At 35.4% G+C, this 10836-nt stretch overlaps 1 protein-coding gene across 1 annotated transcript in view; it reads right to left on the bottom strand.

Moving 5' to 3' along the window:
- Nucleotides 1-10836, bottom strand: part of LOC107712876 (disabled homolog 1-like) — a 457572-nt gene that overhangs the window by 391690 nt on the left and 55046 nt on the right. Inside the window, exons 2-3 of the mRNA XM_016518249.1 lie at nucleotides 8004-8120; nucleotides 7557-7869 (exon numbers count right to left, since the gene is read on the bottom strand). The gene's annotated coding sequence lies outside the window, so the exon portion shown is untranslated. The remainder of the gene's footprint in view (nucleotides 1-7556; nucleotides 7870-8003; nucleotides 8121-10836) is intronic.

Raw genomic sequence — 10836 nt, 5'->3', positions numbered from 1 at the left:
AAAAATGACCAAAGAGTTTCTATATTTTTCCTATTTAAAACTTGACTCTTCTGTAGTTACAACGTGTACTAAGACTGACGGAAAATGAAAAGTTGCGATTTTCTACCATGGGTGCAGCAGGCGCAATGATATTACGCAGCTCCTGAAAATAGTCCCCAGCTAGGTAACTTCTATTAAACCTATTTTCAGGCGCTGCGTAATATCATTGCACCAATCAGATTCAATGATCTATGCTAAGCTACAGCTAAAAGTGCTACCGCCAGACCTGGAGATCGGCTGAATGGATTCGAAAAATGTAAAACTCAACTGTTTAACTCTAGAGGAGTTGGAAAATGAGCCTATTTTCAAAAATAGTGGAGTGTTCCTTCAAGCTTACATAGAGTACACTTTTATGACTGTCTGTTTCCTAACACACTTTTTTAACACATACATTTTTAAAACACACACTTTGTAATAATGTCAAATTAAAGATTTACTTTAAAGTACATTTTAAATCATTGTGTTTTAATAATCCTTTGACGTGCTTCACAGAAATACACTTATTTTGATTTGTTGACTAACATACCAAAGTACATCAAGCACTCAGTTATGATTTTAACTGTAGTGTATTGTTCAATATTGCAAGTTACTATGCACTACAAAAAAGCACTTTAAAGTTCTGGTAATTACATTTAATATAAATTAAACTATAATACATTTTCATTTAACTCAAATTAACATGCAATCAATTTTCCAAAAGCTTTAAACTCAATGTGTAAAGCATATTGCTTCCACAATCTATACGCTTTTTAAAAGTATGCTAAAGAGTATTTCTTTTTCTCAATGGACTGCATCAAAAAAAAAAAAATTTCAGTGATACAGCTAATAAAACCAAAAACAGTAAAGTTATAATGGTGGTATAATGATATAAAGACACAAAAGAATTGAACGTTAGATGCCGTGGCACACAGACAGACAGGCTCGCAGTCTTACATACACACAAGGCCACTGTGGTCCACTTAAGGCCAGACGGAGAGTTAACACTATTAGACTTAGGCTAATGGAATCTAGGCAGGCCAGAGATAAATGTGACTTCATTAGCACAAGCCTAGAGAGACTGTCAGTGCAATCGCTGATGAAGAAATGTGGTTTCCTTCTTTGCTTCCTCTCGTATACTCCTTCACACACTATCTGTCATTCCCGAGCATGTGTTTAAAGTCTGGCCTTGGGATAGGAGGAAAGAGCGATGGAGGAAGGGCAGTGAATGAAAAGAAAGGTAAACGACGTATGTCGTTTGAGGAAAGGACATATGGACAGACAGGCTGGTTTTCATAGTTTGTAGCTGTATTAAATTTATTTAAAAATCCCTGGAGACAAAAAGTGGGCAGCCATATTGGATTGAGTGCTTTCTGTTTTGAACAATGCCTGGCAGAAAACATGCAAAGGACCACTCACATAATGACCTGGTGGGAGACAAAATCTATCACAGAGAAAGCTTTTACTCACACACACAAATAACACACTTACTAAAGCTGTGTGTGTGTGTGTGTGTGTGTGTGTCTTTAGGGAAAAAAACATTTAAAACTCAGGAAATGGATAGCCATTCCACGGCTCACAGGCCATTTAATGATTGAAAGAGATTTGTAAGAGGTTCAAACCAGAAAATTTGATTCTGGTCTGGCTGGTTGTGGCTGGACATGATTTGATTTCATGCCTTCATCCATTGGTTTTGGCCATTCTGAAAGTGTGCATATCCACTTAGCTACGCACAGCCACAGCTATAGCATAGAGGATGAAATGTTTACATTGTTCACTAAAGCCAAAATATTCTTCTAAACTAAAACAATAATGACTTTAACACATAATTTAGCCCGGAGTCAACAGATTTCCAAACATTACAATGGTTTAAGTGAACCAGTATCGCTTGTTAAATCTAATGATCATGTTGGTTAAGTGTATGCTGTTTTCAGTTTATGCATTAATAAAACTTCACAAAGCATTATTTGTCGCTTGCATCCACCTTCCATCCAATAACTGTTTTTTACTGAATGTCTCAGATTTCAAAGTAAAATTGTATCACTAAATTCAAACAATAAATGCCTTTTTTTTTTTTTTATGTGGTATGGAAGATTACTGTAGCTGCCTCATTTCAAGCAGTATGTGAACCGATCATCTCTTGTAACTACTAGTTTATAGAACAAAATAAACAAATGAATATTAGTAGGTAACAGTACGTTGAAAGAAACAGTACACCTTACTGTAATGTATCAAGCTTCATGTAATCACTCAGTCAGCCAACAATCAGTGTTTCAACCCACAGAAAGACGTCAACAAAACAGCTCGTAAACAATCTCACATAATGTTACATTTACCTCAGGAAAGCCGTTCAGAGTCTATTAACTTGTTAGTTAGCTAGAAAACAATAACAATAGAGGAACATTTCACTAAATATATGCACTATTTTACATATTTATTATATTTTAACTTTACCTGTTAGTGATGCTTTATGTATTGTATTAATAAATCTGTCACAAGTTTAGCACAGTTTAAATGTTTATATTCCAACAATGAATTGGGAGTAGAATCAATGATATAATTATATATAAAACTGCCTCATGTGCAATGTAAATATTTGTAAATAACTTAAATTGAATAGTTTAAAATATTAATATAGTTTAGTTATTAATTTTAATGTAATGTACCAACTGTCAGGGTTCTCTTTACTGTTTAATAGTTGAAAGAGATTTTTTTTTCATGTTTTCAAAAAGCAAAATAGACATGACCTCATATATATCCAAAATAATTGATACTGAACCGAATCAAGAGCTTGTGAATCTGAGTTTGAATCAAAACAAATCATGAAATCCAATACCCAGCCTGTAGACTTTGATTTCTTAACCTCAAACTATGATTCTTTCAAGTTGGAGTATATCAAACGTGTCTGAGTTTTGAGAGGCAACTACACATGAAATGGATCAAGCTTTTTTTCTGCCTCGGCACAGTTTTCATAAGTAAAAAAATACCACGGCACACCACTAAGCACTGAAATATTTAGCATAAAAAATAAAAATAAAATAAATAAATATATATATATATATATATTTTATTGTCCTCATTTGTAAGTCGCTTTGGATAAAAGCGTCTGCTAAATGACTAAATATATATATATATATATATATATATATATATATATATATACAGTATACAGTATATATTTTATATTTTTCTTTTCTTCAATAATCAATCATTCTGGTTTTTATTATATGTATTATTATATGTATTTTGGCTTTATTTATCAGACACTTGCTCTTAACATTTTTTACCATCGAATGACAGAGATCAATGTGTTGTCCATCATTAAAACGGCCGCATCTGAGGCAGTAAGTTAATCACATTACATTTTCATCAACTTTCATCAAGTTATAAATTTTATTGTAGCTATATGGGAGCTCTGATTTTCTTCTTGTTTAATAAATTTGGCCAAAATCTCATTTCATAAAAGATGAACTGCTATGCACAGGATTTTTAAAACATACAAAAGTATATTGGCTACAACTAGACTGCAAATGCTAACTCGTCTCAGCTCTTCAAACACACAAAATAAAATTGTCTTCATAGACATAGTGTTTCTTAAGTAAAGAAAACACTGTACTTTGTCAGTTATTTATTTATCTTGGCATTGCAAACAAGCAGAGATTCATATCCAGACTGTGCACGACACAGTTATTTTTGCACCTGACCTTATTGAATATGCATTTCTAGGAGTTTCTCTTTCAGATGCAAAATTTATGGGAGGACAGTATTCAAATGAATCACGCAACGAGATTTACTAACGTTTGCGCTCGTCAAATTACTGGCATTTGCGCCATTATTTAACGCCAAAAAAGCATGTCTTAAACTAGTTTGCACTTGAAATGGCTGCAATTATTGTTGCTAGGAGGATGCACCGCAGAGAACAGAGAGTGCGTGGTAGAATGGAGAGGATTTTTTCCACAGGTATTAATTTATTTTGAATGCCAGAAGAACACATTATCTGAAAATATTGTTTGCCAAGCCATGTTAATTTTAATTTGCTTCAGGAAATAAAAGACGACTTGGAGCCATCAACTAGGAGTCACACAATACCAGGTCTATCAAAACTTCTAGCAAACCTTCATTTTTTGGCCTCCGGTTCTTTTCAACATACTGTGGCTTCTTTATTTCTTTATTTGCGACTACGCTAATTTGCGCTGCGCTTGGTATATTGCGTTGGTCGATATCTAAATGAGATGTTGCGTCTGTGTTCTTTAATTTGCGCATTGTTATTAAATCACCCGCAGAAATTTCCCCTCCCATCTGCGCTGTTTTGGAATTGCGCTCTTGCGCTAATTTGCCCTGTTTAGTCACAAGCTCTTCTAAATGCTTTGTAAAACCCACAAATAGACCTAAGGATGACCAATAGCACTGATTTAAAATAATTACGAAATATAATAGAGATAGGAAGTTATGATAACTTTCCACGGCACACCTGACAACCTGTCACGGCACAGTGGTTGGGAAAAACTGCCCTAGGCAAGGAAATGGTGAACTCAAGTCTGAAGTCATGTTGCAGTCTATAGGAGGCCATACTGGCAGCATCGTCCCCATCTAAGACCTGATTCCAGTGCGACTCTGAACACAGATTACACAGCAACAAACCATTTTCGTTTACTTCTGAGCTTCATGTATTATGACCTTTAAATTGAGTTGTCCTTGCAGGCTGCACACAAAAACAAAAAACACACAATCAACAATCAATGTAGTGCAATTCATAAACAATGACTCCAATGAGCCAGATGAGTTTCCAGTTTGAATCAGTCTGCTACTCTGCCCTGTACAATGTAAAGCATTAGAAGAGGGAAAATTCCTTTCATTTGTAAACAAAATGGACTGCAATACACCCAAATGAAACAAAAACTGAATTTAAAATCAAATCTAAATGAGAGCTTGAGAGAATCAAACTGAATATGTATCAATATCCAGTCCTAACCTACCAACTCTGTCCCTTTCAGCACCATTTGAAGAGAAAACACAATCTCAATTTTAAATTACCTTATTTGACTGACTGTGCGAATTTCTGTGCTAGTCGTCTGTAAAAGATCATAAATCAGTTTTTACAGTGCACTTTGTGGCCAAATTCAGCAATATCTTCAAAAAGGATTTACAGTAAAGTTATCTGTCAGAAGGCTCCTGCAGTCACGTTGTGCCGTAGAAAGATTGACAACCATGTTGTTTGGGACCAAGGCCTTGGTTTCTGCTGACTCACTGAGATGTCATATTGAAATGTGGTTGCCTTGACAATGTAAAAGAGATTCCATGCATGAGAATAGATCATCGGCAGAGCAAACACACGAGATCGTCCACATGACACTTTGCCCACTTTAATTAGTTTCTCTTCCTCTGCATAGTCTAGCAATATTATCGTTTCCTCCCCCTCAACTCCATTCGTGACCTTGTGGAGGATATTCAACTCTGAATATTTACAATCTGTCTTCATAAATTGCGTTATGTGTGCATTTGTATTGGTGTATTGTGGAGCACAGTACCTGCTGCATCAGCTGACAGACAGCAGAGCGAACTGCAACAGAAACTAATTGATGTGTCTGAGACACACACTGATACAAAAACCATGTTGAGTGTAGCCAACCATGTCCCATTTCAACAAAGCATGTAAGAGGAATCAATCAGCTGGGAGCGATGCCATTACACACATGCAGGAGGGCATTTATACACAGGCACCTCAGCACTACCCGCAGCAGATGGAACGACTGCTAGAGTTTACTTTTTTCTGACCTTGTGTATCCTAATTGCTTTTTGCATTTCAGATTCATAACCTCGCTCTCATTACCCAACAACCCATCTGTCTTCCATTAAACTGAAGGAGACAGAGCAAGAGAGAGAGACAATTGCAGAATTGGCTATGTATGTGTATACTGTAGGTCTAAGCATTTTGTGTGTGAGTCTTAAGTACATTTTGGTGCTTAATGCAACATGCATTAACACAACAATCTAGATTTGATCTGGCAACGTTTAAATAAAACAAACTTCCACACAGACTTCTTTTGTTTTACATTCAAGTTTATCTGTATCTTCCCAAAATAAGGAAAGTCATATACACACTTTCTACCATAAGCAAACATTCTAAATACACATCCTTTAATTTAGTTCTTACTACATTACCGTCTTTGGAAAACTAGATTCTGATTGGTTGATAGGGGTGTCGAAATTAATTGTTTCTTTCTACGATGCATCGTGATGCAGACAAGGATGATTAGGTATCGGTTCAGTAATACACCATAACCGATTATAACGTACTGACGCTTTTCTGACGTCATTTGTCGCATACGTGCTTTGTCGCGGTAGCATATAATGGCGGAGGGAGACGAGACACGAGTGCGAGTAATTAAAAATGCTCCAACTACTTTAAATGCCGACATCTGGGCACATTTCGGCTTTTACGAACAACCTGGTAAGCACAACCTGGAGAAGACACACGCTGTGCCTGTGTGTAAATCATGTCACACACAAATAAAATATGCAGTGGATAATGCTACTAACTTGAGAAACCACGTCAGGTTCAGTTCATATATCTGGCTGCTTGGATTTATTGACAAAATTGTATACATTAACTAAAATTCAAAAATTGAGGATGCAGTGCATCGTCAATGCATCGTGATATCGAATTGAACCGAATCGATGACATGATAATTGTCATCGAACTGAACCGTGAGACCAGTGTAGGTTCACACCCCTATTGGTTGATTCTGCAGCCAAATATCTTTGTATGATGACAACTGTTGGTTAAAAAATAAATAAATAAAAGTCACCAAAAATTGTTTACAAAAACAGTAAAATGCACCCTTTCATAACAGTAATGATAATTATAATAGTTGTTGTTTTGCTGTATAATAAAAATAACCATAAAATAAATGTAATTGTAATTAAATTCATTAAAATCATTTATAATAAAAATGTAAACAATTAATAATAATAATGATCATTACTAATTAAAAAAGTGTGTTTTACTGTACACTATTTTATATTATTTTTATTACTACTACTATTTAAAAATGTGTTTTACTGTATACTAATTATTTTTTAATTATTATTTTTAATAATAATAACTAATTATTGCAATAATTAGCAGTAGTACTAGTTGTATATCTAAATAAGTATATGCTTAATTAACTAATTAGATGTTTTCCTCCATGGGACTGTAGCCTGGTCAAACAATATAGTTGATTTCTGTTTTTTTCTATCTATGAGTACATTTAGTGCACTTAAATGTAGGCAAAACCTCACTAACATACACACACACACACACACACACACACATTCTGAAGCTTATACACCCACTCTGAGCTAAAAGCCCTGACACAGTGCCTGCAGTGTACCCACACAACTCAGACTTAATACAACCTCTTAGATTTAATCTTACCGCCATACATAAACTCAAGCAACTACTCCATTTTATATAGTGTCCCATGTCTTTCACAAATACACACATTGTTATATGCCCCGTGTGAACCCCCCTCCCCAAAAAAGTAAAGATCCCCTACCTTCGCCCCCTAGTGCAGTCCAGCCAAGTGCGCCTCCTCTCTCCGAGTTCCTTTTCACACCTGAAGAGTCTTTTTCCTCCTCTGTGCTCGTAAAAACAAAGCGGGGAACCCAGGAAGGTTAGCGGAAACCTCTACCTTTCTTCGCCTCTCTCTGCTGTAGTATTTGTGACTATCCCAGCATCAGATAGGAATCCTCTCCTGCAGCAGTATCAGCAACAGCAGCAGCCGACCGGCTCACCAGCTCAACGAGGGTGACTACAGGACCACTGCAGGAACAGCAGCATCAGACTCTCTCTCACACACACACCCCTCTCTGCACACACACGCAACAGGACACATTACTCCTGCCTTCACTCCACTCTACCTTATTCTGTCGAATAGCAGCACCACTCTTTATTTCTATTTTTTTTTTACAGTGGCTCCTCTATTCAGTCTCATCCAGCTTACCTCATTCCAGCAGTATCCCTGACGCATGGGCTTTACCCCTCCTGGGGTTGTCCAGAAATACCGTTTGTCTGGTCCAGAGAGCACATCTCAGAGCAGGAAGACATTTCAGGGAATTGTCTGGTGGGAAATATGGATTAAACATGACTCAGGTGCTTTCACATGCTTGCTGTAATGTATTCATTTACTATGGACTGGAGAGACGTTGGCTGTGTTTACATAAACACAAATGTTCTGATATTAATTGGTCATTTACTGATTATTTAAGTGCCGTCTAAACTCCGGATTAAGCCAATATTCTGTTTTTTAGAAATCTGAGGAAAAACCTTACGGCATGTTCCTGTATTAATCAGAATTTTCATAGTCATGTAAACACATATTCTGAATATTCACTGCAACTCTGCATGTCTAAGTCTAGTTATTGGAGAAACATTTTTTTTTAATTGAGGGCATGTTTTTTTAATAGCATTTTGCAAACATTATAACTACTGCTGTTAATCGATAAAAGAAAAATTAACTAATTAATAAGACATTTTTTGTGATATTAAACGCGATTAATCTCACCTAACATTAAAGTTTTTAAATATATATTTTATATTGCAATAAAGACAATAAAAAACAAAGACATTTTTTAAAATATGTTTAGTGGCATTTTTTATTATGACTGAAGGTGAGTATCACTGATACACTACTGATGTCTCTAGGTAATTGTTCTTTTTTTACATATATTTAATCAATGATTATAGCCATTCAACATTACAGTATAATTGAGAGCTATAAATTTTAAAATTTATTAGACTTTAAAAAATAACAACTTCTAATTTAAGTGAACTAAAAACAATCTTCACATAAACCCATTATAATAAATATCATATTTACCTGTGCCCTTCAGCAAGTAGGAAATATACAGAAATTGAACAGCTATCAAACACAACATTTTAAATTAAATATAGATGAATCTTTAAAGCTACAAAAGTTACTGATTTCCTCTTTTTTCTTTTGCTCTTTGATTAACAGACATCACAGCAGTTGGGTTATTAGGCTGCTATTACTTTAAGAACTGCCGCTGCTGAACGTGACGCGGATCTGACACACATGCTTATAGTTTCATTTGCGCTTTAATATGAAATGATGCAGGCTACAGCACGAGTCACCGTATTTGTCCATGCAATTGAACAGCAAGCACTACGAGCACAGTATAATGGCTGACAGGACAGGAAGATTCGTTTTTTACTGACATATGTCCTGACAACATCTAATCTGACCGCAGTTCACCTGTAGCTTTTCCGCACTCGTTTGACTTGCGCCTGGTGCTGAGGCGAAGTTAACGTGCGTGTCTGAAAAGTCTCGTTTGATGTCGTCATAAAGACGTTCTGCGCGTCTAAATAAACGCAATTCTTTTCAATAAAAAAAAGAGACAGAAGCAGCAGTTGTGAGAGTGGCCAACCCTAGCTCCGCCCCTGCGTTAACTGCATTAAATATTTTATTTTATGAATCGCCTGCATTAATGCACTAATTTTGACGGGCCTAATTATAACAAATGATGTCTTAAATTTCTAACAGCCTAAAGTCTCATGATCAGGGCCGGACTGGGACGCAATTTCAGGCCGGGAAATCTCACACTCATCCAGGTCACACAAAAAAAGGGGCCAAAATTGTACCTTTTGGGGTACAACAGCTTGACACTGTAGCAGTACTCTTAAAAGGACATCTTTGTACCTTTTTTACCCCTAATAGGAACATATTAGTACCTTAGAGTAGTAATTTGTACCCTTAAGGTACTGATTTGTAGGCCTTGAACTGCACCTTCACTTGCCTTTTCTTCATTTTCTTCATTTTCCCCAATATCTGTCTTTTTTCTTACCTGTCACTTCTTCACCAGCAGGTCTACTAGAACAGAACTTTGTCCACCTTGTTGAAAACAACCACCCCATTTCAATGCGTTGTTAGCACAGAATGTTAATTTTTCTAAAAATGACTTAAATACCCTAGATTTAACAAACCCATGTTACATACAAATATACACTACCAGTCAAAAGTTTTTTTAAAAAGTCTCTTCTATTCACCAAGCCTGTATTTATGTGATCCAAAGTACAGCAAGAGCAGTAATATTGTGACATTTTTACTATTTAAAGTACCTGCTTTCGATTAGAATATATTTTAAAATGTAATTTATTTCTGTGATTTCAAAGCTGAATTTTCAGCATCATTACTGCAGACTTCAGTGTCACACGATCCTTCAGAAATAATTCTAATATGCTCATTTGCTGTTCAAGAAACATATTTGTTATTATTATTATTATCAATATTTAAAACAGTTGAATACATCAGGCTTTTTTGATGAATAGAAAGATCCAAAGATCAGCATTTATCTTATTTCAGATAAATGCTGTTCTTCTGAACTTTCTATTCATCAAAGAAACCTGAATAATAATAATAATAATAATAATAATAATAGTTTTTTGAGCAGCAAATCAGCATATTAGAATGATTTCTGAAGGATCATGTGACACTGAAGTCTGCAGTAATGATGCTGAAAATTCAGCTTTGAAATCACAGGAATAAATTACATTTTAGAAAGCATTAATTTTAAATAATAAAAATATTTCACAATATTGCTGTTTTTGCTGTATTTTGGATCAAATAAATGCAGGCTTGGTGAGCAGAAGAGACTTCTTTAAAAAACAATAAAAATCTTACTGATCAAAACCTTTTGACTGGTAGTGTATTAACACAATTTCTGGAGACAAAACTATGTAGCGTATTTACAGATGAAACTGACATGCACTTGAAGCCCTGAACAGGTCAGTGATGTTGCTACATTTCACTGCTTCTT

This window comes from Sinocyclocheilus rhinocerous, unplaced genomic scaffold (genome assembly GCF_001515625.1).
Source record: "Sinocyclocheilus rhinocerous isolate Xijiao unplaced genomic scaffold, SAMN03320098_v1.1 scaffold478, whole genome shotgun sequence".
NCBI lineage: Eukaryota > Metazoa > Chordata > Actinopteri > Cypriniformes > Cyprinidae > Sinocyclocheilus > Sinocyclocheilus rhinocerous.
The sequence above is the reverse complement of the archived record's forward strand: the minus strand, read 5'-3'. Positions and strand labels throughout refer to the sequence as shown.